Below are 17,972 nucleotides of genomic sequence, written 5' to 3' on the forward strand. Positions count from 1 at the left end.
GAAGCCTCAGCAGCCACCCTCAGCCATAGTCCGTGAAGACAAAAACAAAAAGCAAAAATCCAATTCTCTCTACTTAGAAGCCATTGGCTAATATCTCCTCATGACTCCTCCCCCATCCATATTAAAATGTTGACCCACCTGATCGTGTGCCAGCAGCTATATCTATGCGTTGGTGAGTGTGATGGCCATGCTCTGTCTAGAAGACAGCATTTCATAGCGCCCCCTCCCGCCTGGGGAGGTGCTTACATTCTTTCTGTCTCTTCCCTCTTCTTTGAGGTCACCTGAGCCTGGGAGTGGTGGGGACCGGTGCAGATGTCTCATTCAGGGATGAACACTCAGTACTCATTTGTGCTCAGCCCAAAGACTGACGCCTACTGCAGAATGAAGTTTCTCTCACCAATGCTGAGAGTTCTCCCCAACACACCCATTCAGAGAAATAGCAGGAGCAGGTCCACCCCCACACCCTGTGACCTCCTGGGCTTTGGAGCAGTCTACTCACACCCGTAAAAGGCATGCCACTGCAGTACCAGTAGGCACATCTTGCCTGTCGGCGCTACAGAAGGCAAGATCCACTAGCTGGTAACAGCACTGGTACCCTCTCTCCTTCAGCAGCTTATGCAGGGCCTTCTGGCACCACAAAAGCTAGGCAACAGTGTGTGAGTGTGTATGAGGGCGTTGTTTCCAGGTCAGTTCTAGTGTGCTGGAACCAAAGTGTGCTGTGCCTTCAGTAGTAGAGTCTTGCTACCTTGATATAGTACACACTAAGAGCAATGGCCATGACCTGTGTTTTGTTGTTGTTTGTAGCAGCATTTCATTTGTATTCTAATAAATAAAGCTTGCCTGAAGATCAGAGAGTAAAACAGCCCAACTGGTCAGCCTTACAGACCAGGCAGTGGTGACACACACCTTTAATCCCAGTAGCCATATTAATTGCCATAGAAACAGGGCAGTGCATGCTTTTAATCCCAGAACCAGAGAGGATTATAAAACGGGAAGAGACAGCTCTCAGCCTCAGTCTCATTTTGAGATTCCTGGAAGCAGGATCACCATTTCGGACTGAGGTCGAGGTAAGAGCCTATGGCTGGCTGCTTTGCTTTTCGGACCTTCAGATTGAACCCCAATTTCTGTCTCTGAGTTTTTATTGACTGTGCTTCAGTTGTTGTTGATGATGATGATGCTTTGGAGGATGGGTATGGGGCCTCTCTGACCGATCATCTAAAGTCTGGAATTTTGTTAACCTTTGAATTTAAGAAAGAAGCTTGTGTTGGTGAAACATGTTCTGGGGGCTTAGAATACCATATTCTCTGACTTTCAGAAGGCACGGGCCAGAAACCATCCAAAAAGAGTGACTGTAGAGTGAAGCCTGCCATTTCAGAGGTGGTGCCCTAAATGGGGCGAGTAGAATGGACTCACAGGTTTCTGGTTGGGTTCCAGCTCTGCCCTTTAGCAGTCGTGGAACTATCAGTGACCTTTCTGAGCCTTCAATCTCCTCTGTAAAATGGGAGTTATCATGGCTTGATGGGTTACTATGAGGACAGATGACATAATGGATGGGAAATTAGGTTATATGTGCTTGGGTACCATTGTTTTTGGTGTTGGTAAGATGCAGGAAGAAGAGTGTTGACTGATCTTTCTGTCCTGCCCGGTTCCCACAGTCGTTAAGTCCCAAAGAAATCACACAGAGGTCTACATTAGTTATAAACTGATTGGCCCATTAGCTTAGACTTCTTATTAACTCTTATAACTTATACTAGCCCATTATTCTTGTCTGTTAGCCATGTGACTTGGTACCTTATTTGGCGAGGCAGTTACATCTTGCTTCTTCTGTGGCTGGGTCACAACTGTGGACTGCGTCCCCTTCCCAGAATTCTCCTGTTCTCATTGCTCTGCCTCTACTTCCCGCCTGGCTACTGGCCAATCAGCGTCTATTTAAAACATAATTGATAGGATACAGACTGTTGTCCCACAGCAGAAGAGAGTGTAGTTTGTGTTCAAGAAGTTCTCAAAAAGCGCAGAGAAACAGAAAATGACACAGGAAATGATCCAGTTATCAAACTGTATGGTAGGATAAGTTGGAGAAGGCTTTAGGGGTAGGTGATGTGAACAGAATCCTTTGTCTCTTTATGAACATTGCTGAGTGTATGAGATGGAGTGAGGCCTCCAGTCTTGTTTCCCTAGCGCTGTTTATTCTGCTTTGTTCTGAAATCAAAGAGTCACCACTTGGGGCAGCTTTCGTCCCCTAGCTCCCAGCTCTGATCTGTCTTCCCTTTGAGTGATCCTCATTACCTTCAGGGTTTGTGTTCATTGCTGAGACACTGACAGCTTTGATACATTAGCCCTGGGCATCAGATCAAGAATCACCACACTGGATTCAGGTTGAGAAATGGCTGATGGAGTCTCAGCATGTCCTGTCCTGGGCCCCTTCCTTGAGAACTCAGCCTTTGTTTATGGTATACCTCCAAAGGAGTGCAGATATGGGCAAAGGGTGGAGTCTAGAACGATCCTCTTCACTAAGACTCGCTACAGAGCCACCATAGAAGGCAGGCAACTCCACTGGGGCCCATGGGAGAAACTTGAGACCGGCTTCTGTGCTGGTTTTGCACTTGCTCAACTGTGGGTGGGTACAATGAACATACCAAGTCCCTCTCTGAATGGGCCATTTTACTAAGGCCAGCTGTCTTGTGGATGCCTGATCTTCCACAGGCGACAGGGCGACAGCTGGGCCACCTCTGGATAACAGTAGAGCGTGAACTGGCTACATAATTTGCAGGGCCCGGTGCAAAATGAAAATGGACCATTGTTCAAAAATTAGGCAATAAAACTTCAGTTAAAGGTGCCATATCTTCCAAAAAACCTTATTTTTAGGATGTAATAAGAATAATGCTATATGAATAAAATATACTTAGAAAAGCAAAATCTCAATCACTTTAATAGGAATGTGATGTCTTGGTCATCAGGTTTTTCTGGCTTGATTTTTTTGCAAATTCACTTACTATGCCATAATTTTTATTTTAGCAGCATCCTTTTCAATTGATATAATTGAACGTGATCTTAGTCGCTCCCGACAAGGACAAGATCTCAGATGATTTTTGGTTGTTTTTAAGGAGCTCTGCTGATGCAGCCCTGGCTGGAGCTGTCGAGTATGCATTATAGGCTGGGTAGCGGGATTGTTTGACTGTATTTCTGATGAATTATTTCAAAATAAAAATTTTTTAGTTCACTTAAAGCTAACGGTTAGATACATGGGATATGAGTTTAATTTTAATTATGAAAGATGAAATGGCATTGACATGTTTTCTCTGGTATTTATTAAAAGAAATCGAGGAAAATGGCTGGCTGTGGTGACTACATCTTTAAGTTGTGAGTCCAAATCTAATCTGGGCTACAGAGGGAGGCCATGGTGCACTGAATTCATGTATGATGTTTTCAGAAACAGAAAGAAAGAATGAAAAAGGTTTGTATATAATTAAAGAAGCCTGCTTATGTACGGTTGCTTTATCTTCTGTGCCATAAAGTTAATTTTACTTTTATTTTTAGTTGGGTCTATCACTAGGCTGTTCACATTGGCCTGGAGCCCACAGTTCTCTCCGCTCAGCCTGCCACTGCCCTGGCGTTTAGGTCGTATCTCTTGCTAAATTTGCTCATGTTAAGCTTCGTATGATAACAATGTTCTGTAACTTCTCTTTCTAACCCTATGGATATCAGCAGTATGGTGCTGTATTGGCTTCCCAAACCACAAGGTCTGAAGTCTTCTGAAGACTCTAGAACTCCCACAGATTTATTACAATGTCTGTTCTTACACCTTTTGTCTTGTTTTGTTTTGTAGTAATTAGCCCGTGAGAGCACACCCCTCACCCAGGCTGAACACTGGTAGTTTCTCTCCATTGTTCACATTACGGACCCTGAAAGTCAGTATTTGTGCAGATGAGGCAAGGATAGACCAAGAGGCACGCGGCTTCCCTCTGCTGCTTGGAAACTTCCCCATAAACTGTTCCCTTTCCTGGGGGTTGGGGATGGCCACTACTGTCACCCCGCCTCCCCCGGCGATGTTAGTTGGGACTCTGGTCTGGTCCTAGGTCCACGTTACCACACTGTCCACTGTTACCCATGGACTGAGACCATGTTCACACACACACCTGTCCCACCACCCCTCATCAGACTTCACTTACAAAACACAAGTCAAAGATAGAGCTGTTAAGAAAAATTCTGGTCACAGACCATTCAACCAAAGGAGAGTTGAGGCCGTGTGGCTATGAAGCCTTTGGAGCCAGCTCTGACCCAGGACACGAGTTCAGACCTCGGCACAGCCTCTTTATATTGCAACCTGGAGAGCAGCCTAAGTCATGGGACTCAGAAAACTCTGGAGCATGTTCAAAAAATAGAAACCTTGTACATCTGATGTAGAATGCAGGCCCCACTCTGGTATAGTTTGGAGGGCTGATTCTTGACTTTATTAAGAAACCTCTTCATCCTCACTTCAAGATCTGGTAACTGTGGCCTAGTGAGAGGTCACCCAAGCATGAGGAGGGACCACTGTGAGGTACTGGGCTGGTTGGCATCTCACTGATCACGATGTTCTGGTGTTCATACTGCCGACCGTGCAAGGGGGCAGGGGCACTGTTTTCGGCACACCCAGCAGAGGAGATGAATGGACAATGAACAAAACCCAGACTTATTCTTATGTTTATGCAAGAAGACCGACATTTGCTTTGACTCTAAACAAACACTTTCTTCAGGCACATGCTCAGATCCCTGAAGGCCACAAGTAGGATTTGTCTCTTTCCAGGGTCCCAGCTTACTAAGACATATCCAGCTGTTAAGCTACAGCCTCGGGATGATTCTGTAACTCTGGTCTCTTATTTGCACCCTAATCATGAAATGACCAACTTTTCTGTGTGTCCCCACCATGCTGCTTGCTCTTCACAGAGCTCCAAGCTGGGAGCCACAATGAACCTCTGCTTCCTGTAAGTCCGTCTCTCCTTTCTTTGTTACAGAGACGGAAACTAATGCCTCTGACGGACACCTAGCCGACAGAAGCAAGCCTATTCAGACCCACCTAATAATCATATTAATCCTGGTCTGTGTCTCAGACTTCCTTCTTAGTTTTTTCTGTGTATATCAGAACACAAATAGTGAGATACAAGGTTTTACATAATAAATACTCATGTACCCAATATCCTTAATGACTAAATAATTCTACTTTATCCTATTTGCTTTATTTTGTATAAACGAAATAAAATATTACTGATAAAGTTTATGTCCTCTTGGTACTTCACCCAAAACCCATTGTATTCTTTCCAAAGAGTAAGTTCTACTTTGAATCTTAATCTCTCTCTCTCTCTCTCTCTCTCTTCCTCCTTCCCTCCCTCTCTTCTCTTCCCCCTTCTTGATGCCTCTCTCCAAAGTCTCACTATATAGCCCTGGCTAGCCAGGAATTTACTGTGTAGAGCAGGCTGGTCTCTAACTCACAAAGATCCTTCTGCCTCTGCCTCCCAAGTGCCGGGATTAAAGACACCACCATGACTGTCAAAAGTGCCAAGTGCGTAATAGTCCCTGAGGGGACAAGGCTTTCTTTCGCCAGACATCACCTACTGCTTTGTATGCTTGTTTGCTTTTGTTTGTTCTGAGACAGGTCCCACTCTGTAGCGCTTGCTGGCCTCCGATCTAGGATCCTAGGCTGGGATTTCGGTTGTGTGTGAACACTCCCAGCTCTCTGCATCTAATTTGGCCGGGTCCCCTGTGAGGTTAGGTGGCTGCTCCCAAGGGTACTGTGGGCTGTACTTCTTCCCGACTGCTGTTTGTGTTTTATTATTTTGGGATGCCTGGGTGCTTTTTACATTTGAAGCCTTTTGGAGGCACATGGCAAGCGTATAGTGTGTCAGATATAGACAAGCAGGAAGAAAAGTACAGCCCAGAGAAGAAAAGGGCATCGTTAGGAGCATTGCTGCCAGGGTTGCAGCCACTGCCAGGGTGTGTGTGAGAGAGTGCAGGTGTGGGTGAATGGAGGCAGAAGGGGACCCTGTGAGCACTTTGAGGAGGGAGAAGTCACCGTGCACCGTATGAACGCATCAAGAAACTACAGTGAACCAGTGCCTAGCAGAGGAATTAGAGGGAAAGGAGCTGGTCCTCTGGGACTTTGTGAGCAGCTGTCCTTGTGAGGAGCTGTTTGGCTTCGGGTGAATGGAGTGGGAACATTGCGACCAGAAGAGAATGTCAGCGGACCTGCGGTCACTGCAATCGCCACACTGACAAAGATGCTGGCAGAACTTTTCAGCATTCTGTTAATTAAAACAAAAATTTCATCTGCCTGCTGGGCATGGTGTGCATACTTTTAGCTCCGACAGGCAGATCGCTGTGAGTCCAGGCCAACCTGACCTACGTAATTCCAGCGCCACACAGTGAGACTCTGTTTCAAAGAAAAATTACATTTATTTAGTGTATTTGTGTGCATGTACCATGGTGTGCATGTGGAGGTCAGAGGACAAGTTGCTGGAGCCAGATGTCTTCCAATGTGTGGGTCCTGGCGATCAAACTCGGATCATCAGGCTGGGCCGCAGACATCTCCCCAACCCGCTCCAGTTCCTACCTTCCTTCTCTTCTTTATCGTATTCATTCATTCATTCATTCATTCATTCATTCGTTTAATTTGTGTTTGATGGTACAGTGTATTGAGTCGAGGGCAAGACAAGGTTTCACTAAGGTTTTCAAACTGGCCTTGACCTTGATATCCTCCTGCCTCGACTTCCCAAGGATCCGGAATAGCATCAGGTTCAGGCCCCCAGGCCTAGCCCATCACTTATTCTACCCAGATGTAGAATGGTACCCATTAAGAGCCATCACCCGAACAGCTGGGGCTACTGGCAGAACACTGTCATTGGGTCTCGTCTGGGCATCCAGCCGTTTCTACCTACACATCCTACCAGCTGAGTGCAATTCGGTCCCATCCACACATGTTTTTGGAAGGTGCTAGAGAGCTAACTGAAGATCCCATTTGTGCAGCTCTGAAGAAGGAGTCATCCACGCTGGGGAGGAGACTTCAGTAGTTCAGCAGCTCTGGGGGGTGGGAGGTTAAGCAACCCCTTGCCTGTGCTCTGTGTGGGTGCCAAATAAACTCATGGGTTTCCCAAGCTGAAGTGCGGGGAAACTGTACTTGGGCACATACATACATCCCCCTTTCTGAGGGGCAATGACATGTCTGAGTGTCCTCAGGAAAAGGTTTATGGAACACTAGGGGTTAAGAATGCCTAACCGAGCCCCTGTTGATGTAAATGTCATAGAGGGATGGACTCGCCTGAGGAGAGACTCCTGGTGAGTGGAAGAGTCAAGTCGAGGGTGGACGGTCAAAGCATAATTATACGCAGGAAGCGTGAAGGGGTCTCCCACACTTCCCAAAGTATTCTGGGTATTTTTGGTACTCTCTGATTATAATTGTCTTTTCCCCAGACTTTTCTGTTCCAGAGACTGAAAGTGAAATAAAATATGACCCAGAAAGGGCAGCTGTTAGCTAAAGATTTAATTAACTGAAAGAAAAAACAAAACAAAACAAAACAACCCATGATGGCCTTAGGCTGACATCTTTTGAGATCCCAGGAGCGTGAACTTCACAGTATCTCAGTGGCAGTTCACTGTCAGGCAGCAAATTTCATCGTTTTAGATTTTGTTTGGGCACATGGCTCCTGGAACTTTCTCTAACACTTGCGATGCTAAGCTCCATGGGAACTGGGGTCAGGACTATTTTGGTGGCTGCCTCATTTCCAGTCCCACGCTAGGGTTTTTCAGGGTGTGTTCGGTGAATGATTTAAGTGTTGGACACGGCGAGCACTTGCGTGGTATTTGCAGCTGATTCTGGGTGCTTGCTTCATCTGTTGGAGTGGGCGTTCTATGTGTGGTTGTCTGACCCCCTGGGAAGTCGCCCAGCTGTCTGGAGGCCTCCCGTGTTTCCTTGTTGGTTGTGTTATCCCTACGTAAAGCCCCTGCAGTTGGATGCGGAGTCTGAGCACCAGCCAGCCTGCAGCTAGGTGGGCGTGATCGGGAGGCCCTCGCCTGTCTTAATCTCCAATCCGGCTGCTGACGGTAAACAAGCTTCCCTCCTGGCAGCTGTTGACAGTTGCCTCCCACACGGCCCACCCCGGGGGCCCTGCCCAGAGATGGCATGACTCCCTCTCTGTTGCTCTAATAATAACAACAACACTATATTCTTAGCCGTGCTTGAGTGATTCATGCAGACATGCCCCCTTGACTTTGGAATGAGCGTCAGGAAGAAGAACTGCACAGAATCTATTTGGACTCTATCTAACCGTCAGTCTGGTCAGGTTCAAGCTTCTGCCCTGTTATGCCCTGCTGATTTTCTGTAGAGGAGGAGGATAATGGGTGCCACTCAAGGCCGAGAAGGACCCTCAAGAACCTCAGGCAGGAGAGAGGCTGGCACAGCCAGAGTCTGAGCTCCAGTTTCTGCCCATCCGCGCACACCTTGGGATGGGAGGAAGACCGTCGGGGAAGCAGCTTGGGAGAGCTCAGCACAAACCGCAGGAAGGTTGCTTTTCTTCTGCCTTCTCTGCCTGAGCCAGGCTGCTCTCTCCCTGGGCACTGCCATGCAGTTCTGCCCTCCTTGGGTTGCAGGGTGGGAACCTGGACACCCAGTGGACGTGGGAATCATTTATCGCCCACATCACAGGGCCACAGAGCAGTCCTTGAGGCACATGGCCCACACCGAAGTGTAGGTTTGCTTTCAATAGCCGCATGCAGTGACTGCACTTTTTTATGTTTCAGTTTTGTGTGACAGCCCTGGCTGTCCTGGAAGTAGCTCTGTAGACCAGGCTGGCCTAGAACAACCCTTTTAAAATCCAGATCTGAGAGCAGAGACATGCTTTGGGTCTCCAATGTGTGCCTTCCTGCACAGGAAGATTTAGAGTCTTAAAGGTTTCCGGCTTTAAGACTCCCTTTCAGGGTTCAGTTAAAGACGCCACGGATATCTAAAAGGGGGCTAGAAATCTGAAGGTAAAGATTTGAGGGATAAGAAAGAAATCTACTCACAACAGGGATCGTCTGTTCTTGTTTCTTTATTCTTCTCTCTCCAGCCCATCATTTCTCATTGTTTCCTTGTTCTCCTTGTTCTTAGTTCTACATGGTCCCCCTTGTCCTCATTAGAAACTTTCCCAGTCATATAAATCCCGAAAACCAGCAATTCCCCAGCCTTAGCAGGTTCCAGGCTGGAGTTTTTTGCCCCATAGAAAATCAGATAAGAGTTTTCACACACACACACACACATACACACACACACACACACACACACACACACACATCCGTGGGAGTGGCTAGTACATATCTGGTGAACTCCTTAATGGCGAAAGTTAGTTAAGAAAGGAATTGAATCAGCAGGGAACTCCAGAGCGGAAGGTTAGTGCTCTACCTTCATTTCTAGGTGGTTAGCAAAGAGCTAAGGAGTTATTCTCCGTAAAATTATGAATAGGGTTTGGGTTGTTTAAATCAGCGTGCCACTTCTTTTTCTCCCAGCATGCATCGGAGCTATCAGGTAACCAGGCAACTTAGGGGAAGCTGATGGCTCTCGATCAGATAGCACATACACCAGACACTGGAGTTTCTATGGGCCTAGGTCTGGAGTTAGACTTACTGCTCTAAGCGAAGAGACCCGGGCTTCTAAATGATCAGTTCTGGACTATGCAGTTATTAGCCATTCTGATCGTGGGCGTTGGGGGGAAAAACCAGAGCAACAGCTTGGGCAGGTAGTAATTTTATGTCCTTGGAGATCTCTGAATACCTTAGATGGGGCGCTCTTTGCCTGAGCCCTAAACTCTGACCAGATGCCTGCTGATAAGGATAACGGCAGGAAGGCAGATCTCTGTGCTTACCTAGGAGAGAGGAACAAGGCCTGGCAGGGGAAAACTGTTTTCACAAAATAGTTCTGAGCTGTGGGGATTAATCCCCAAATATGTAACAGAAAGGGAGCTAGCGACAGAGGAAAATCTACAGCAAAGGGCAGCCTCTCTACTCACAAAGCAATAACGCCAAGAAGTCTTGTCTTCTGATTTAGCCTTTACCAGATCCCTTGGTTCTGGTAAGTCACTCGTGTAAAGATGGCTGAGCAATTACTGTATAATGTTGCGACTTGTAGCAGAAAGAGGGAGTGGCCGGGAGGAGGGAGAATAAGAAGCCTACAAGGACCGTGAATGCAGAACACTTGTCTAGTGTCTTAGGGCAGAGAAGAGACACAGAGACACTCTAACTGTGGCTACTCTTAGAAAACGTCTAATGGTGGCTGGCTTGCAGGTTTAGAGGTTTAATCCATTTTCATCCTGGTGGACATGGTGGCGTGCAGGCAGACATGTGTCAAAGAAGCTAAGAGATCTGCATCTGGAACAGCAGACAGCAGGAAGAGAGAGAGAGAGAGAGACACTGGACCTGGCTGCTTCTGTAACCTCAAAGCCCACACCATGACACAGTTCCTTCTACAAGGCCACACCCACTCCAACGAGGTCCCACCTCCAATAATGCCACTCCCTGAGTCTATGGGGCCATTTTTACTCAGACTTCCACACTAGCATGTTCAAAGTCCTGGGTTCAAATCCCCAGCACTGCCAGAAAGAAGATGCCAACTAGTTAGGACCTGCGTGTTTGTAAATTATGGCTTGGCCACACGGTCAGTCTCACTTTCTCAATAGCGCTATGACAGGAGGGAGGGAGGAGGCAGCTGTTAAAACCACACATCCTTGACCCCATTGATGCTCCACTTGTCACCAACACGGCCACCCTGGGAGGCCCCTGGGCAGCTATTGACTTCTCTCACTAGTTTTTAATGTTGGTCATCATTGGCTGTAATACTTGCCCAGATTTAATCAAATGTTTGCATAGTTCCAACTTGGGCTGGTTACTCTGCCCACAGAGAACACAAGTTCTGTGGGGAAAGTGCCCAATAAATCCCAGGCATTGTTATATTTACATCTGCGAGGCCTTCCGCTCACACCCAGTAACCTGAGGACTGGGGCCAGCCTGCTATCACACGAACTTCTCAATCGTAAATGGACTCAACACTCTGCTCAAAGGTTTTCAGATGTATTTGTTTAAAACTGCCGCTTGCCTTCCATGTGACAGCCACCATCAGCCAAATGCTGTCGTACAGGGACCAAGCCCGGCTCTCGATGCTGAAAACCAAACTCTACCTTGGATAATTGTTAAGAAACCTGACCGCATTTCACAAAGACGGTGTTGTGATGAATCAGGGTCAGGGAGCTTCTAAGGAAAAAAAAAAAACCCCACATGGATCCTCTGAAGTATAAAGTTAGCTAGTCTGCAGCTGCCCACGGGGCCCCCTCCTCTTCAGGAGCTGCTGGGACAGCTCCGAGCCCTTCCTTCCCCACCACATTGTCTGCCTTCTCCACACAAAGAAGCCTCACCAGCATTGTGGTTTCTAATTTTAGCTGCCGCTTTGCACTTTGTGGAGCATCTTGGGAAATACAAATGTAGAATTTAGACCGCAGTTGGGCCAGGGTGTTTGCTGCAGGCTAAGTTGTTGGCATTCGTGTTTGGGTGAGAAAGAGGCTGATTGGCAAGCGTCAGAACCAATGTGCTCTCAGGGTCCTTGGGCTGGAAGTTCATCACTCACTTCCCTCTGTGGTAACGGCTGGTCAGAAGGCTTCAGAAACCACCGAACTTACCCTGGCTTGGCAGGAATTCAACTTGACTCAAGTCAGCAGTTCTCAGTCCTTCTAACTCTGCCACCCTTTAATACAGTTCCTCATGTTTGGTGATCCACAGCCATAGATTATTTTTGTTGCTACTTCATAACCTGACTACCAGTATGATTCATAATGTAAATACTTTTGGAGTTAGAGGTTTGTCAAAGAGGTTGTGACTCATAGATTGAGAACCACTGGTATAGACGCTTGATAATGTTGAAGTGTGTGTGTGTGTGTGTGTGTGTGTGTGTGTGTGTGCGTGTGTGTGTGTGCACATGTTGAGGAGTAGGGAGGACTTCATATATAATCCTAAACTAGATTCAACAATCTGCCCAAACTAGAAGTGGGCAGAAGTCCACAGCCTAAGTCACATGGAATGCCTTCCTGGGTGTCTCATAAGGTCAGAGAAACACTGTGGTAACTGATTAGATCTGTGCTAGTCTAGGCATGGAAGCTTGTGAGAAATTTGCTGAAACAGAACAAAACGATAGTGGTACTACCTTTGTTCTTATGAAGTAGAGCACACAGAAAAATGCATAGATTACGTAAGAGGACTCTTATAGAACTGAATGAGCTACAACGAAAGGGACGGTCTTAGGGTTTCTATTGCTGTGAAGAGACACCATGACCACAGTAACTCTTATAAAGGAAAACACATAGTTGGGGCTGACTTACAGTTCAGAGGTTTAGTCCATGATCGTCATGGCAAAGCATGGTGGCCTGCAGGCAGACATGGTGCTGGAGAGGGAACCAAGATGACCACATCTGGATCCCCAAGCAGCAGGAGAGGAAGAGCAACAAAGGGCCTGGATTGAGCTTCTGGAACCTCAAGCCCACCCGCAGTGGCCACACTCTCCAACAAGGCCACACCTCTGACTAGTGCCACTCCCTTTGGCTTGTGGGGACCATTTTTATTAAAACCACCACATTTCCACCTAGGTCAAAGAATTGAAACATTGCCAACACCCCATGAAATTCTTGCCCAGTAGAATTTCCCCCCCGCCCGTCCTCACCACAGAAGTAACTGACTTGTGCAGTGATCAATCTTTTGCAGTTCCATTTTTATTTTCTTTCTTTTTTTCAATTTTTTATTGATAAATATTGAGCTATACATTTTTCTCTGCTCCCTTCCCTGACTCTCCCCTTCCCTCTTCAAACCTCCCCCAAGGTCCCCATGCTCCCAATTTACTCAGGAGATCTTGTCTTTTTCTATTTTCTACTTTCCATGTAGATTATATCTGTGTAAGTCTCTCAGTGTCCACACTGTTGTCTAAGTTCTCTGGGATTGTAGTTTGTAGGCTGGTTTTCTTTGCTTTATGTTTAAAAACCACCTATGAGTGAGTACATGTGATAATTGTCTTTCTGTGTCTGGATTACCTCTCTCAAAATAATGTTTTTTAGCTCCATCCATTTTCTTGCAAAATTCAAGCTGTTGCTATTTTTTTCTGCTGTGTAGTACTCCATTGTGTAAATATACCACATTTTCCTTATCCATTCTTCGGTCAAGGGGCATATAAGTTGTTTCCAAGTTCTGGCTATGACAAACAAAGCTGCTATGAATATAATTGAGCACATGTCCTTGTGGCACAATTGAGCATCCTATGGATATATATCCAAAAGTGATATTATTGGGTCTAATTTTCTGAGAAATTGCCACACTGACATCCAAAGGGGCTGTACCAGCTTGCATTCCCACCAGCAATGCAGAAGTGTTCCCTTTTCCCCACAACCTCTCCAGCATAAGTTGTCATCAGTGTTTTTGATCCTGGCCATTCTTTCAGGTGGAAGACAGAATCTCAGAGTTGTTTTGATTTGCATTTCTCTGATGACTAAGGATGTTGAGCATTTCCTTAAGTGTCTTTTAGCCATTTTAGATTCCTCTGTTGAGAGTTCTCTGTTTAGGTATGTACTTCATTTTTTTTTAAATTGGATTATATGTTCTTTAGGTGTCCAATTTCTTGAGTTCTTTGTATATTTTGGAGATCAGTCCTCTGTCTGATGTGGGGTTAGTGAAGATCTTTTCCCATTTTGTAGGCTGTCATTTTGTCTTGTTGACAGTGTCCTTTGCTTTACAGAAGCTTTTCAGTTTCAGGAGGTCCCATTTATTAATTGTTTCTCTCAGTGTCTATGCTGCCGGGGTTCTATTTAGGAAGTGGTTCCCTGTGCCGATGCGCTCAAGTGTACTTCCCACTTTCTCTTCTGTAATGTTCAGTGTGTCTGGCTGTATGTTGAGGTCTTTGATCCATTTGGACTTGAGTTTTGTGCATGGTGATAGATATGGGTCTATTTTCATTCTTCTACATGTTGATATCCAGTTATGCCAGCACCACTTGTTAAATATGCTTTCTTTTTTTCATTTGATGTTTTTTGCTTCTTTGTCAAAAATTAGATGTTTGAAGATGTGTGGATTGATATCCAGGTCTTCTATTCAGTTCCATTGGTCCTCCTGTCTGTTTTTATGTCAATACCAGGCTGTTTTCAGTACTGTAGCTCTGTAGGAGAGCATGGGGACTCCTGCAGAAGAGGGAGAGGAAGGATTGTAGGAGCCAGAGGGGTCAAAGATATCACAAGAAAACTCACAGAAACAACTAGCCTAGACTCATAGGGCTCACAGAGACTGAACCCACAACCAGGGAGCCTGCATAGTACTAACCTAGGCCCTCTACATAAATGACAATTATGTAGCTTGTCTTTTTGTGGGACTCCTAGAGGGGACAAGCACTGTCTCTAACTCTGTTGCCTGCTTTTGAGACCCTATTCCTTATACTGGGTTGCTTTGCTCAGTTTTAGTACAAGGGGAGGTGCTTAGTATTACTTATTGTGCGTATTACTGCAACTTGATATGCCACGGGAGGCCTGCCTTTTAATCTCAGCACTGAGGTAGCTGAGGCAGGCAATAAGTTCAAGGCCATCTTGGTCCACAGAGTGAGGTCCAGGACAACCAGGGCTGTTACACAGAGAAACCCTGTCTCCAAACAACAGCAAAAACAAAAAGAAGGAGAAGGAGAAGGAGAAGGAGAAGGAGGAGGAGGAGAAGAAGAAGAAGAAGAAGAAGAAGAAGAAGAAGAAGAAGAAGAAGAAGAAGAAGAAGAAGAAGAAGAAGAAGAAGAAGAAATGAAGCTTATTTGCAGGGTGTGGTGGCTTACGTCTGTCACCCTGTCACCCCAGCACCTGTGAGGCCGAAGGAGGAGGATTCTTTGGGGTCTGAGAACAACCTTGGTTACATAGATCTAGTATAGCTCAGGCTGAAGCACAGATACTCTGTCTCAGAACAAAATAAAAACACCAACAAAGTTAAATAAACACAAAAAAAATGAGGCCTAGAAGCCAAGGAAAGTAGAGAAGTCTCAAAGTCAAAGACACAACTAAGTAGATTGTCCTCTGCCGAAAGGGGATTCATTTTAACTTACACAATGTGAGATTTTTAAAAACGCAGTTATTTATTTACTTACTTACTCAATATGTATGCATATGGGTACCGTACACACACGGAGGTCAGAGAACAAATTTGAGAAGTCCGGTTCTCTCCTGCTATGCCGGTTCTGAGGATCAAAGCTGAGGTTGTCAAACTCGGCGGCTGTTACCTGTACTCGCTGAGCCATCTTGACTGCCCCGTGTTGTATGTGTGATAGGAAAAGTCATGATAATCATAACTCTGTGTGTGTGTTTTAAGTGATCAGAACTACTATGCACAGTATAACCAATATGGTAAGAACATAATTTGGTGGGTTTTCCTTCCGAAAAAGTGGATAAGCCATTTTAACTTCAATTTTGGAAAAATAAGCAAATCATACTGTGACATAAATACATCATGTAATTGTTTTAAAATTATAAAAGGAAATAGTTAGGAAAATAAAATAGACTGCGAGGGGGATCTTCTTACCTTCTCTCCCATCCTTGATGCCTATTACCCAAGTACAGGAAGTTCATGTGTCCATGCTACTCACTGTGGGACGAGGAGAGAGGAGGTAGATCGGCATTGCTCTCGTCTGCCATCTTTCACGCTAGCTGTCAGATGTCACCCTCCCGCGTCACTGGGATTGACAGGAGGACATGAGGGTGGACCGCCACCCTTTAAGCTATGACCATTCCTCAGCCTTTGCACTTAGCGAGGCTTCAGAGGCGACCCCCACAAAGCAGGCTTGGATTTAGGTTTGTTCATAGGTAGTCTGTGTGGGTTTGCTGTCTTTCTGTGGTTCTCTGAGTACCTCTATCGTGGATACCAGTCATTACCTGGACTTCGGAGCTCCCTTGTCCCTCTTCTGCTCTAGCCCCACCTAGAAGAGTGCTGTTTCTCCACGTGCTGACTCACCCCCAAGCTGCAAGGTGAGGAAACTGCACACTAATTTGCGTCACAGGCAATGTTCCTTCTGTTACCCACAGATTGTACCTCCCTCCCACCAACTCTGGTGCTTTACCAGCTTCCTGGGGTCACCACGTGGCCAGGGCTTCCCACAGTTCAGCCACCAGTTTTCCCTTTATAAATATCAGACACCACTGCTTCTTTTTCCTCTTTCTTTTTCTTTTCCTCCTCCTCCTTCTCCTCCTCCTCCTTCTCCTCTTCCTCCTTTAGCTATTTTATAACCCCAGCTGAGGGTTAGCAGAAGAAATAAAGCAGAGATGCCAGATTGTGGTTCTCTTGCGGAGAACGTTGCTTCTGTTATCAAATGAAAGCTGAGGATTAGCCTGTTTTCATTATCTTTGCCATTCAGCTGCTAATTCTTTGGTTATAGGCGTGCAGCCCCGAACCTGCAGGGTTTAGCCATTTTGAAACTTGTTTTCATCAAGTTAACTTAAACTGCAAGACTGGGCCAGGAACACATGGCGGTCTGAATGCAGGAACTGCGGGGCCAGGCTGCAGAGGAGTTACCGCGATTCTTTTGAGGCAGCCTGGCTCTGCGTTTGCAGGAGAGGCAGTGCCTGGCAGAGCTGTTCCATACATGGTTCAGAGGTCAGTCAGAGACGGGCACCCTTAGATTCAGAGCGGCGCTGACACAGAAGGCAGTGAGTGTTGTTAGAACCCCTCACCCAGTTTGGCCTCACATCTTTTTGGTTTCTACTCAATACAATTCTTTTACTAATTCTTCGGGAATTTCACATCATGTGTCCCAACCCCTTTCATTTTCCAGGCCTTCTCTGTCCGCCCTAGTTAGGATTTCTATTACTGTGAAGAGAAACTAAGACCACAGCACAGCTTTATTGATTGATTGATTAACTGATTGATTGATTGATTATTACAGAAAACATTTAATTGGGGCTCACTTACAATTCAGAGGTTCAGTCCATTATCATCACAGTCGAACGTGGCAGCATGCAGGCAGACATGGTGCTGAAGAAGGAGCTGAGAGTTCTACGTCTCTGATCTATGGGCAACAGGAAGTGAACGGAGACTCTGGGTGTGACGAGCACATACAAGACCCCAAAGTCCGCCTCCACAGTGACACACTTCCTCCAACAAGGCCACACCTCCTAATAAACTCCCTACGAGCTTATGAGGGTTAATTACATTCAAACTACACCCCCAAGGAAAAATAAAAAAATAAAAAATAGTTAGAAACAAAGCAAAGCATTTGCTCCTCCATCTTTCCCACCTCCCATCACTTGCTCATCTGTCAGAGCTTGGGAGCTGTGCACGGTCACACAGAAGACCCTCTTGTCTGGACGGCTTTGCTTGCAGATGTTCACTGCAGTGAGTTACTGGTCTGGGTCAAGGCCTCTGGCCTCTGGCACAGCATCACTAGACCCTCACCAAAACGTCTCTTGGGCAGTCTGCGGTTGGCTGGACTTATGGAACACTACAGCTATCACTCCACAGGTCCAGTCCCTTCCCAACTTTTGGAGGTAGATATTGGGGTGGCCAACTCAAGGCCCTGGATGTGGGCCTTAGTGGTAACTGAGTTGGTCCGTCTGGGTCTTTACCAGGACTGCCCCCTCAGGTGAGGGTCAGGGACAGCTCTCTTACCATGTTACCAGTGGTAACATGGGCAATGGAGGTCCTGCTACAGGGGTAAGGAGGTAGCACATGCCAAGGGCTCAGCACCTAAGGTGGACTCCATACCATCTTTTTCCAGCAGTGTTATCTGATGGTATTGCCTTTATTGTCACAGTCCCAAGTTCACAGGCTGGAGAGCGGGTCTGAGCTGATTCTAAGCAAACCTACCCACAAGGGACAATCTCTGGGGCTGGATAGAGTGCGACACGCCTGTTGTCCCAGGACTTGGAAGGATGTGTTAGCAGGATTGCGGTGAGTTAAAGGACAGCCAGAAGCTCATAGTGAGA

Source organism: Myodes glareolus, chromosome 8 (assembly GCF_982192425.1).
Source record: "Myodes glareolus chromosome 8, mMyoGla1.1, whole genome shotgun sequence".
NCBI lineage: Eukaryota > Metazoa > Chordata > Mammalia > Rodentia > Cricetidae > Myodes > Myodes glareolus.